Below are 12,730 nucleotides of genomic sequence, written 5' to 3'. Positions count from 1 at the left end.
TTTTAGTGTTATTTATGTCTTAATTTTTACTTGGAAATCTAACATGAATATATGACCAAAGACATCAAAATACACAAGTTAGCTTGAGCTGACAAGATTTTGGCCTTATAAACCTCATTGTCTGTAAAGCTAGAAAAGATATCCTGCGTTGGAATGGACACAGAAGGATCACTGAGGTCCAGTTCCCCTCCCTGCACAGAACAGCTCCATGGCTGCCCCTGTGTCTCATCTGCTTGATTTCTGACATTTTGGAATTGCCTGCTCCTGATCTCTTAGGCTATGGTGCTCAAAAAGTGACCAGCACTGATAGACCCGAGCACCCTCAGAAACATTCTCCCAGGAGACCTTACCTACCTAGATCCCTGAGAGCCTCAAGTGCGCTCTTCTCGTGTCCAGGGCTGAAGGTTTGCTTGCACTTTTCGTCCAGTCAGATTTGATTAGAACTCAGTTGTTCTGTGGTCACTGTGGTCAAGGTGGCACCAATCACCACTTCACCCCTGAGACATCCTCTTTCAATAAGCAACCAATCAAGAAGGGCATCTCCTCCAGTGCCCCTAAGACCTACACCATGACGTTACCATCCAAGTGTTTTAGGATTCTCCTGGACCTATTTGTTCCAGCTGTATGATGTTCCAAATTATCATCCAGCAAGTGGAAGTTCCCTGTAAGGCAGTTGAAACAAGTTGAAATAAACAAGCAAACAAGACGCTTCCATAACCATTACTCAGATCAAATATCTAATTAAATATACATCAAAAAGTTTATTGAGTGATCTGCATTTTGATCACTGCCTTTTTGCTAAGGAGGTAAGTGCTTATAAGCACTGAGTAAAGCTCATCAGGGGTGAAGCTGTGCCTGGGTTACTTTTGCTTTATGTAAACTGGACCTGGCATAACAACCATCAAGGCTTGTCACTATCTTGATTAGATATTTAAAATATCTATGGACAAAATACATGAAAGACTGATCTAAGGAAAGATATTTAACCACTATATAGCCATGTACTTATTTATGATCATTGATTTCTGTAAGAACACTGTTTGAAGAATACTAGGCAAAATTATATGAATGCCAGTCCTGATGGAGCCATGAAAATAAGTTATTTCCACTGTATCGATTTACATATACTATCATAAGCATATACTATTGTGCTTAGTAACAAGTAACTGGTAAAAAAAAAGCAATGTCTTATAATTAAGATAGATGTGTGTACATAATATAATATACATATATGCATAAATGCATACATCTTATGAAAATATTCTGCTATGCCATTAAAAAAGTGAATTTATATTTTTCTATAAATATTTTCTAACTATAGAACCATTATTTTGTTTTAGAATTCAATAATACTGAAGTATATTTATATGTGTCAGATACAATTTCAGAGGAGTCAGAGCTGTTTAATGCAAATGTATAATAAAATTCTGTATTCAAAGTTGGGAGTAGTATATTTGAATTCTCATTAACAGCTCATTAAACAGTTAAAGTATAGTGTCCCCATTCTTGCTTTGTAGATGATTTTTAGGAGGAAAAATAGTTTCTTTTATATTTCCTTTTAGAGGTACTCTTCATTTACATTCTACATATAAGGCAGCACTGGCCTAAATGATCACTTAGTGGAATATTTTTTATAAATTCTGCACTAAAGGAACATTTTGCTATTTGTTCTAATTTTGTTCTTTATACAGAAAAGAGAAACAAGGAAAGTAAAATCCAAAACACTTGAGAATTAAGATAAACAAGGGAATTCAGGAAAATAGGGTTTAAAATCTTTAATGACTGTGTCCCATAGCAGTGTAGAAGAGTCACTTATTGAAGATGAACTATAGTAAGACATGACACAGGGTTGACCATAGTATTAACATTGCCATGGCACTTGAAACCCTCTCATCATAATATAATCATGACAATAAAGATGATCTTCACTCCTGATTTCCAACACTTTAAGTATGTATTTATGACCTGTTAATCATAAAAATCATATGAGTAGGAGGATAGGAGCTTTGTTTGACCAGGGCCAGGTTTCTCTGATACTCTTATACTGACCAGACAAGAGGCTCTGCTAAATGTGCACCCTAGGGTTTGTATTCCCCAGTTTCCATCATTCAGTGCCTGGTACTTACAATCTTTCTGGGCCTGGTGGGAGATAGGGTGATACACTCAATGCTGCATTTACTGGCCCAGGTATCTCAGGGGTTATTTCATAGAGGAGTCCCATTCCTGTGCCATGTTGCCACAGGACTTATGCAAAATGATGTTTTGGACACTGGAATGGATTGCAAGGCTTGGTTTCAGCCACTTGGCATTTGCCTCCATCACAGTAAGCATACAGTGATTGAATTGCTAGATTGTGGCAGTGGTCCAGTGCAATTGATCTGCCAGACCCACTTATACTGATTCCACACACCATCCAGATATACTTTTTTTGCTGATCTATGGTGCATGTTTCATAGATAACCTGAATAAGTGGGCAAGTCCTCCCATCGATCAGGAGCTGAGTTTTTATGTCTCACATCCAGATGTCCGCATGTAGATGCCTTGTCCAACTGATCCATAAGACACAATGGTGAGGCTGGGGCTTGTGGTCAGTACATAACAGCTTCCCATTTCTGCTTCTTCATTCTGACACTTTTTCTCTCCTTGAGTAAGAGCTCTTCATGGGCTATAATCCTTCAGTTAAAGTCTGCTCCATTGTGGGTCTCTCTTATACCTGTGAACATCTATTTTGCCATCTTCCTTCTCCTTCTTTGTCCTTGGAGTTCTCTCTGCTGTTTTTTCATTTCTTTCCTCGTCCTCTTCTTTCTGAGATTTTTTTGCTGAGCATGATGTATTATGGTATAGAATATCCCTGTGGTCAATTTGGGTCAACTATCCTAGTTATGTTATCTTCAAGCCTCCTGTGCTGGCCTTCTCACTGGGGAGGAGGGGAATATGGCAGAATGTGGAAGAGAGAAGGTCTTTACACTGTGCAAGCATTGTTTGACAATAGCCATAACACTGCAGTCTTATCAGTGCTGTTTTAGCCACAGTCACGAAACACAGCACCATATGGACTACTGTGAAGAAAATTAACTCCAAAACAGCCAGACTAACATAATCTCCACCCTGTGTTCCATGGAATTTTTCTTATGCTCAGGTCCCACATTAAATGATATATTTATGTATGTGTTGCAATGAGCTGCAACTGGGTTTGTCGTGTCCAGGGAGAATGCAGCTGCCGGTGCCAGGCATTGGAAAAAACAAGACGAGTCTTCATTTCACAGAGCTCAATAATCCATTTATTACCCCCAGGGAGGAGGAGTGGGATGGAGATGAAAGACCAGGCAAAGGCAGGGTCATGGGGTTTTATAAGGTATCACAAAATGGAGTTCAGGATTTGGGTCAAGGGAGGAGTTATTAGCAACACAAGAAGGGTAAGATCAAATTCCTGACTCTTAGGAACAGGGGCACTCCACATTTGTGTAAGTTCTGATGTCTTATTAACATAGTTTCATTTTTATACTGTACTCAAATCTTCCAAAATATTTACCAAAACCATGCTGTATTTCAACATCTGATCCTTCTGTTTTATACCTTTCATTTTCCTTTCCATTCTGTCTAGCTCTCATTCCCAAAATTTTTTCTTACCAATACTTAAAATGGCATCTGGGTCTAGACATTGTCATGAAACCACTTCCCATTGATCCTGGACATGCAACACAATTACCTTTGTTCATTCTGTGCCACCTTTTCAAACATCCACAGGGCAGCCAACTGGTTTGGCTTCATTAAAAAATTAACATAATCTCCTGAACAGAGTGGAGTGGAGTCAGACAGACACAGGTATGTTCCAAGTAGCATCTTATCCAACAGCATGTGTCATTATCAGCCAAGCAGATGAATAATAGTATTCTGACAACATGAGAGATGGTATTACTGCACAGCAGTGACACTTGAAAGTCAAAGCAAGAAAGGTGCACTGAAGTATTTCAGAAACTCTAAACACTCAATAGATCCAAGGAAAATGTTAAGAAATTTGCCAGTTGAAAATTACTATCACATTAATATAGAATTTTTTGTGGTGTTTTTTAGTTTGGTTTGGTTTGTTTCGGTTTTGGTTTTGTTTGTTTGTTTTTTTTATTTGGTTGTTGTTGTTGTTGTGTTTTTTGTTTGGGTTTGGTTTTTTTTGGCTGTTGTTGTTGTTGTCAACATTTTAAGCCATCAAATTTTCCAGGCCATTATCTGAAGTCTTTAATGACTTAAGAGGAGAAGTTAAGTGCTGGCTATTTTTATTTACTGATATTGGTCATGGTTCAGTAATCTAACAGATAGCTCATATTCTGTGTAGTGAGCTCATATAGCCTGACTCACTGAAGTAAACCAGTTCAACTACAGACAGAAGGAGTCAGATTTCCTAAATGAATTGTTTGAAAGGGGTTTGAATGGAGAGTAGAACTAGAAATTATATACAGTCATCGCTTACCTGCCTTCTCTTTCTCAGTCCATCTCCTGTGCAGGTTTTCTAGTCTTCAACACATGGCATCCCTAGAGAGGCAGATGCTCTTGGTTAATTAAGTAACTGTATAGAGAAAAATTGTATTGATTTATGTAGTTTTACAAATATGAATCATATCTGTCCTGAAGAATTCTAACTCAGAAATCCTTGCCGGAAAACATTTACAAATATTTGAATTTATTTTTCTGGGTTGTTTCTGGTTGTTTTTTGAACGGTGTATTCTATATATGCAATTTTCATAGCTTCACAGCAGCAGTTTATTCTAATCTATCAAAGGAATGAATTCAGGCAAAGCTTTCAGTTGCTTAAGAAAATGCTGATCAGTGTCTCTTACTTGACACTTGGTAGACCTAAGATAACATGTATTTTAATTTGTTGAAGTGCATTAAAAAAGGTCAAAACCAGCATTAACATGTAGATATTGGCTTAAAAGTCTAACCTGATATTATAACTGATTCTATATTGCCCAAGAAAAGGTCCGTGGCCAAAGTTTTACTTCAGCTTAAACTGAAGCAATAATTAGACATGTTTGTGCATGATACACATATATGTATTCTATTCCACAGGGCATAAATATATTCAGATATTCAGATCAAGCTTTTATCTAACATTTGAATAAATGAATGAGCTACTTAATACATCAGTATGTTTATTTTGTTAGAAAACACAAACAAAACAAATAAATAAGACACTTCAGATACAGTTTTCCCCTGTGAGGGTCCTCTTAGTTCTGCACAGCATACCTTTGTCCCTCTGCCTGTCCTCCTTAGTGCACCAGCACAGAATCCGTGCAGCATGGGGTTGGATTAGATATGAGCTCCAGTAACGGTTAGCTCAGCCCCTCTGTCCCTCAAAGCTTCAATACTACTGTCCAGTTTCATTGTCAAGCAAATGAGAAGGAGATTCTAAACAACAAAAACTGGAGAACAATGCTGCTCAAAGAAACATTGAAACTTGAGATGAAAATTTTGGAGTATTCCTGGCTGTAGCAATGTTTTTTAGAAATTTCTGAAGAATGCAAATAACCTGTACTTCTCAGAGAGGCCATAAGTAGCAGACTACTCATTGTTTCTGACTCTTTGTTTAATAAAAGTAATCTTAATACTAATCTCATGATTATACCTAGTTTATGTAAAGAGGGATTTTTTTATACATATTAGATTAACTAATATGGCTAAAATTACCAGTGAATCACAGAATACTCTTAATTGGGAGGGACCCACGAGAATAATCAAGTTTAACTCTTTAGTGAAGGGCTCACACCCAATCTTATTTAATGCAGAAGATTAGAGGTTTGAAAAGTTTTGATAGCTAAACACATTATTCCAAGAAACAAACAAAAAAAAGGAAATGAAACCTGAAGGGTGGTAAATGAAAGAAAATTTAAATAAAAATGAAAAGGGAAGGAAATAAATAGAAAAAGAGAATGAGAAAAAGTGCAGTGAGGGATATTGGTCCTGGCTCCTTGCTCTTCAGTGGACTGCTTCATGTTTCTTGTCATTGTCAGAAGCAAAATGGTTGCCCTTTTCTTGTTATTATGTACAGAAGACATTCCTTTTGACCGAGCTCTTGACATCTAATTCCTTAAACACTGCAAATGATCTATAAGACATTTAGACACACATGGCACATCTCTGCATGGTGCGATAGATTCTGCAGTTCCATAGACAAAAATGTTTATTGGCAATGGAATTTGAGTATCTGATATAAAAAATAAATATTGTCATATTGTCTTATCTACATTCACCTCTCACTAGACCAGGTTGTTCAACAACAGTCCTAACCTTGCCTTGAACACTGTCAGGGAAGGGATATACACAGCTTCTCTGGGTAATCTCTTCCACCTTGAAAATAAATAATTTCTTCCATATATCTAACCTAAATTTTCCCTCTTTAAGTTTGAAACCCCTCTATTTGAGCTGAGGAGTTCAATGGTTGGGGTAGATTGCTCTAGAAGCATTTTTTCCATCTAAAGTAATTAAAAAGAAATATGATGTTAAATAGTTTTGGCAAGACAAATATTTTATAGGTGTCAACTCCCATTTATTTTTGATTTTTTTACATCTAAAAACTATATTGTTAGATACAACCCCTTCATAAAATACAGAACTACTACAAGAGCTTCAAATGGAAACAGTACCTGGTGCCTAATTATAAGTTATCTAATAGGACTAATATATTCCAAGATGAATAAGTACAGAAACATGCTCACTGCATTTGACCAAGTTATCTGCAAGGTGTCAATATGGATTCATAATAATTTCTATGGCTATAAACAAATAATTGTCTGGCTAAAAATAGAAATTTGGAAATGAAAATTTCCAGATGCTGGGGGCATCTCTTCTGTTCCAAGTTTTGAAAGAGACATATTTTCTCAATCTTTATTTCATGAGCAATTTAATAACTGTAGAACTTTCATATTTCTTCTTTTGAAGGCACTAAAGGGTATTTTAGTAATGTGTTTATCTACAGCTAACAACCATAATTAGCTTAAGTTATGGAATGCCCCAAATAAATGAAGAGCAGTTTGTAGTTGTTCAGAAACACAGTTTGTTCTGCTGGTGTTTTGTCAAATATTTGCAGAAAACATGATTTGCATCATTTCCAAGTTACATAAACCTTTATAATTATGGCCTTAGGTATTATACAAAAGTTATTTAAGTAATTCCCAAAGATTGCTGCTCAGTGCACCAAGCATTAATCATCTGTTGTGTCTATTATAAATGCAGAAGCAATTAAGTAGATCTGTGGTGAGAACAGGTTATTGCCAGGTTTATAAAACAATTTTCAATGGAATCATTACTGATGAAGACTGTTGAGAATTGTTTCTTTCTCAGTGATGAATAAAAAGTATTACTTTGTGTCCAAAATTCTTTGGATTTTTAAAACTTAAGTGTATAACAAAGGAAATATGATAAAACCTAAATAGATTTAAAATATATATCATGGAAAAAAATCCCCCTCCTTCCCTGCACGAAGAAGCAAAAATTAATTTTGATATTAGAAAATTAATATATATCAATGTCCTAAATTTTGAACAGGAATTGTTCTGAAAGCATGCAGAAGAATCAGCGTCACCTGCAATTACTTTGCAATTTTGAAGTCTAACATTTGAATGTAAAATTTGCTGTCTTTGCCCTGTGAATTCACTGAAGGCAGTTTTACTTGAAATAAAATATAATAAAAGACATTGTATCAGGCAAGTAAAAAGGTATTACATGAGGAAACAAAGGGAATGGAGCAGAAACTCTATAGCAAGCTAACATGCTTGCAATGCATATTTTACCAGCCTACTGCCACTCTACGATTAGAGTTTTCCTTTCCTGATCTTGGGTAACTGATAATAATCTTCTCATGCTCTATGAAATATTGTTTAACTGCCATATGAGGGTTCTGCCACCCTGGAACATGCTCAAATTCTATTTGGTTCTATAAACATATAGATTTTCTTGAAATATTAGAAAGGTTGGTATTGCAAGAGCTGAGAACTATCTCTGAATATAGTGCCCAAAGTCCTCAAAACTGGGCTTATCCTAAGAAATGAAGTAAATTTGGATCTTTCATTAAATAGTTTATAGCTTGGACATGCTCTGATTTACAACTCCAATTGCCTGAGGACAAAAGCTCTCTTATAAAGGTATCTGTGGGGCTGCCTCCTTTAGGTGCTCAGAAACATCTCAAAAACCTGCATTCTTAAATCTGTCAAATAATTCAAGATTATTTTGTGCTTTTTAAGTTTGGGCTGCAACGTGTAATTAAATTTGAATTGTATAATGAGCTAGCCAGTTCCCAAGTACTTCACTTATTATATTTTGTTATACCAAAACCAGCATTGTTTCATTGCAGCCTTTGTAACAACTGAAAAGCACACCAGCTCCTTCTCTGGCTAGCTACATCTGGTGCTCAACAAAAAGGAATTTATTTGGGTCTTTTCTTCTCTACTTTGTTATTCTTTCTTGGAAATACACCATACTGTAATTTGTAATGAGCACAGATATTTAATATATTTAATATTGCTAAAAATATTCATGTATTTGGCACATATTCAGTATTTTACAATCTAATCTTTTGCAGTGTCCTCTGAAACTCTGCCCAAATGTTCAACAGAAAAAAAACAGACCCAAAAGCTAAGTAGAGCAAGAAAATAGAAGCTCTCTAGATATAAACTTGACTAAAGTAATACTATCCACATTCATTTTACTAGTCATTATGTGTAATCAGGATCTCATCTTATTAATTACTGTAAGGAATTAAGAGACTCTAGGACACATGATATTTAAAGATAACATGACTGAGACCTTTATGTCACCATTGGCTCCAGGAAGCCATCTGTTTGGTTGAATATAATAAATTCTCCATTAGCTGTTGATTTCTTGGTCAAGGTACAATGTGTTAGTCATAGACAACTTTCTAACTTTCTTAATGCTACATGCAGCAAGTACATTAGCAAATGAAAAATCAAGGTGGTTTTCAGTTAAACATATTGGAGGAATCTCTCTCCAAGTGCTTATTAAACATGGGACTGTTTTGGGACATAGGACACCTAAATTTGTATCACAGTTACCATTACTGTGATACAAGAATAATTACTTGCACTTTCTCCTTTTGGGTTGCTTCACAGGACTTCATTAGAAGAAATATCATACAAAAGAAATTGTGAAAGAAGTTGCCCTTTTAAATTAAATTCTTGTGAGCAGCTTTACTTTTTGGGAATTTGCTGTGCTTTTTGTCCTAGACACTCCAATTTAAATGCAATTTTAAATGTTTATTTTTCATAAGGGAAAAATGTGTAAGGACAACCTGTTGCCTGCAATCCAGGTGAATGGGAGAATTTGCAAGGACCTTAATTTCCACTTGGGATCTTCAGGTTAGAAATTAGTGAGAAACTGTAAAGGTTAGGAGCAGTGTTAGAGGTCTATGTGCACTCTGTCACCAGGAGGTATTTAGGAACAAGATAAATGAGGCATCTCCTTAAAGTATCTCCTTGCAGTAGGAGGTGCAACCATGAAGCAGGGGAGTGCAGTAGATGACCTCAAGGTCCCTTCCAGCTCTCTGAGTTTATGTATTGGCAGAAGTAAGTTTATTTAAAGGGGCAGATTGACTATTCGTCTGTACTGCAGTGCTTCACCTCCATGCATTGCTCTTCTCTTTCAGGACTGCAAGCAACAAAGAGCAAAGGGTAAACAGAGGCTGTTTACATCAATTACTGTTTTCTTTTGCCCAGCAAACACAAGGAACAGATTATATATCTGTACCTTGAGTCTGCACACACAGAGTCTACAAAGCAATCTCAGAGGAGTGGACTGAGATCTTGAAGTGGTAATATTATGTTACACAGCAGGAAAATGAAAGAATCCTTCTTGTAATAAGGATTCACAGATTCAGTGAATAGACACCCATATCTCATAAATGGAAAACTATAATGAGATAAAGAAAATAAAGGCTGTTACAAAGATCCATGGCTCAGACCTTCAGCTACGATCAGAGATCTTGGAATACATTCAACTTGAACTCTGTTGTAGCAATGTTCAGATTTTGAAAAAAAATTAGTATTGTAAGTTTTTCATTTAAAGACTTTACTAGAGAAAACTAATGATGTTTCCCATTCCTGTAGCAAGCAATTCCATATCAAGTGAAGTCAAAGATTCGTATCCTGTCACCAGTGGCAACTTGACAGTATCCCTCCTTATTTTTCTACTGTGCAGCAATAACTTGCAGTGAAATTTATTTGGAAAAAAGAAAAAATCTCCCTCCCGCCCCACCCCCCAAAATAAAAAAAAAGAAAAAGCGAACAACAAAACAAAAGAACTTACAAGACCCTAAGATGAAGACAATTGATGTAACAGAAATTAAGCACCTGTGGTATGAGAAAATGAGAAAAGACAAAATTAAAAATGGAGAATAAAAGGAAGTTTTCAACAACAACAACAAAAACGTGGAAAATGCAGTTTATAGCTTAATTTGGGTTTTAGCTAGGAGGAAAAAAAACTGCCTGCCTTTTCAGATGTTAAAAGTAGGCAAACACAGGATGCTTAGGCAAGGAGGGATTAATGTCTCTACTGAGGCTAGGAGCTCCCAGCTGATAAGTAAACAACCAGTAGGGTTTCCCAGTGTATTTGGAAGGTAATGCTGAAGTGCCAAATTAAGGCACTGTTTAAACTAGATTACAGTGCCTTTCACATATTATCTGATTTTAGTCCTGGCCATCAACTATATTACAATATTTCTTATTTCTTATGTGAACTATAGTAACTATATAACTTACTATTCTCATAGTCTCACAGATATGCTAATATTTCTTCAGATTTCTTCTTGAATAAGCAGCACCTAACTGAAACCACATCACAATTTAATATGTCATATAAATTACTCAGATTTCCCAGAAGATAATTTGTGTCCTTGAAAATAGCCACTGACATTCACAGGCTGAAAGAATTCAGTTTTACTGTGTGAGTGCTGCAACTTGTGCTTTGTCAGTAAAAATAATTTACAGCAATGTTTCATGGTTCTTGCCATAATAGAACAGACCAATGCATCTCAGCATCAGAAAATTTAGCAGGCATCCTGACCCTGCAGTTATAAGGACTGTCCTAAGTTTATAAGGAGATATAAATATCCAAAAAACAGGATTTAAATATCATACCTGCCTCTTGTTATAATCAAAGTAGCAGCAAAACCAAGTACTTCTCTTAAAAGAGGAAGGGGAAACTTTCAAGTGCAGCTGATATCTAAACAAGTAGAAGTGTCTCCCTCAACTCCTATTTCTTTTGGTAGCGTTTGATGTCTTAAAATAATTTTTGAGATTAAAGGTATTGTATTTAAATAAATTTATAAACAAAAATTTTTTACACTTGGTCTTGATTTTCCCCACACTTATAGAAGCAAAATATCAGAAAAATGTCAAATTTTTTGGCAAACAAAACATTTAAGACACTCAAGTCATGATTGCTAGAAAGAACAGTTTGTCTCCTCCACATAATGACAACTATGAAACCAGAAATAAATACATTAAATGTCAGCACTCTAAAGTACTGCAATTAACACTACCCAAAGTACTTCTAACATTTTAGTGCTGTGCATTGTAGAAGATAAAATTTTATCACTCAAAACATAGAAAGTACCAGGACCAAGACCCAATCATAATGCCTCTCTTTACATTGGTGTTAAGGCACTGTACTTTATTGCATGAATATAGAGCATAAAACTTTCACACAATATTTATCCTAACACAGCAGGTTGACAGAGGATGCTAGCAAAGCACCTTTTGTTTTAGTATTTCTTTTTTCTATGATTTCCAGTTGCCAGTGGTGGTCTCCCATTCTGTACCTGCAAAATAAGTTTCACAAGTCAGAGAAATAAATAAAAAATAAAATTAAAAAAACATTTAAACAATAAAGGAATTACGTAGATTTTCAATTACAATTATATACTTATTTCCAAAATTAATTTGTAAGTGAAAGTGTTGTAGGATATTCTACATTGATGAAAATAACAAAAATTGAGGAAGTAGATGGAGCTCAACAAGATATAGAGTATTTGTATATACAGGAGGTGGAGAACCCAGGGCTCTAAAAAAGGCTTGAGAAAAAAAATTTGGGTGTAAGGTTACAAAAAAAAAAAAAAAAAAAAAAAAAGGCAGTGAAAGATGCTGATACTGGTAACACAATAGAGTGTCAGTGTTTTCTAAATGAATGTACTTCTTTTTCCTCTGAAATTTTCTGAATATATGCCCTGTAAAGTGCAACAAATTCATTAATGTCTAAGAATGGAACCACTTCAAACTGATGCATCAGCAGTTTGGTATGAAATATAAGATGAATGGGAGCAAACAAGTTTTTCTTAGATCCTGATAATTGTCCATTTTATCAGGTTTTGTAAAATTTGCCCATTTGTTCGCAAGAGTTCATAAGTTAAAATAGTAAGATGAAGTTTGTGTAGATGCAGGGAGCTGAGGAAACCTCACATGGAGAAGAAAATCCAGTCCAGAGGCTTGGTCAGAAGAAGTCAGAAGAATGTTATGTATGGCAAGAGTAATGTACTCTGTAGAAATAGTTCTCTGTACCTTCATTGGGAAAGTCTGATGATTTTCTGGAGCTTTTAAATGAAACTAGCAAGAGAGAGAGGAGAGGTGGCCATCTCTGTCTTTACACTTCAGGCAAATGGCAAAGACAAAAGCTTGGAATTGGTGTTACTTGGACTGCAGCTGAATGCTCTAGTCTATATGAACAAAAA

General features: G+C 35.6%; 1 long non-coding RNA gene across 1 annotated transcript; it reads right to left on the bottom strand.

The window, feature by feature from the left end:
- Nucleotides 1-261: 261 nt before the first annotated feature.
- Nucleotides 262-12,331, bottom strand: LOC139600686 (uncharacterized). The gene is made up of 3 exons (XR_011682641.1): nucleotides 11,760-12,331; nucleotides 4,466-4,527; nucleotides 262-662 (listed from the first exon to the last, which is right to left on the bottom strand). It is a non-coding gene; the product is annotated as an uncharacterized lncRNA (long non-coding RNA).
- Between the last annotated feature and the right edge of the window lie 399 nt (nucleotides 12,332-12,730).

This window comes from Agelaius tricolor, unplaced genomic scaffold, assembly GCF_023055355.1.
Source record: "Agelaius tricolor isolate 1412-34295 unplaced genomic scaffold, bAgeTri1.0.p SCAF_2, whole genome shotgun sequence".
Taxonomy (NCBI): domain Eukaryota; kingdom Metazoa; phylum Chordata; class Aves; order Passeriformes; family Icteridae; genus Agelaius; species Agelaius tricolor.
Note: the sequence above shows the minus strand (reverse complement) of the source record. Positions and strands in the feature narration are given on the sequence as shown.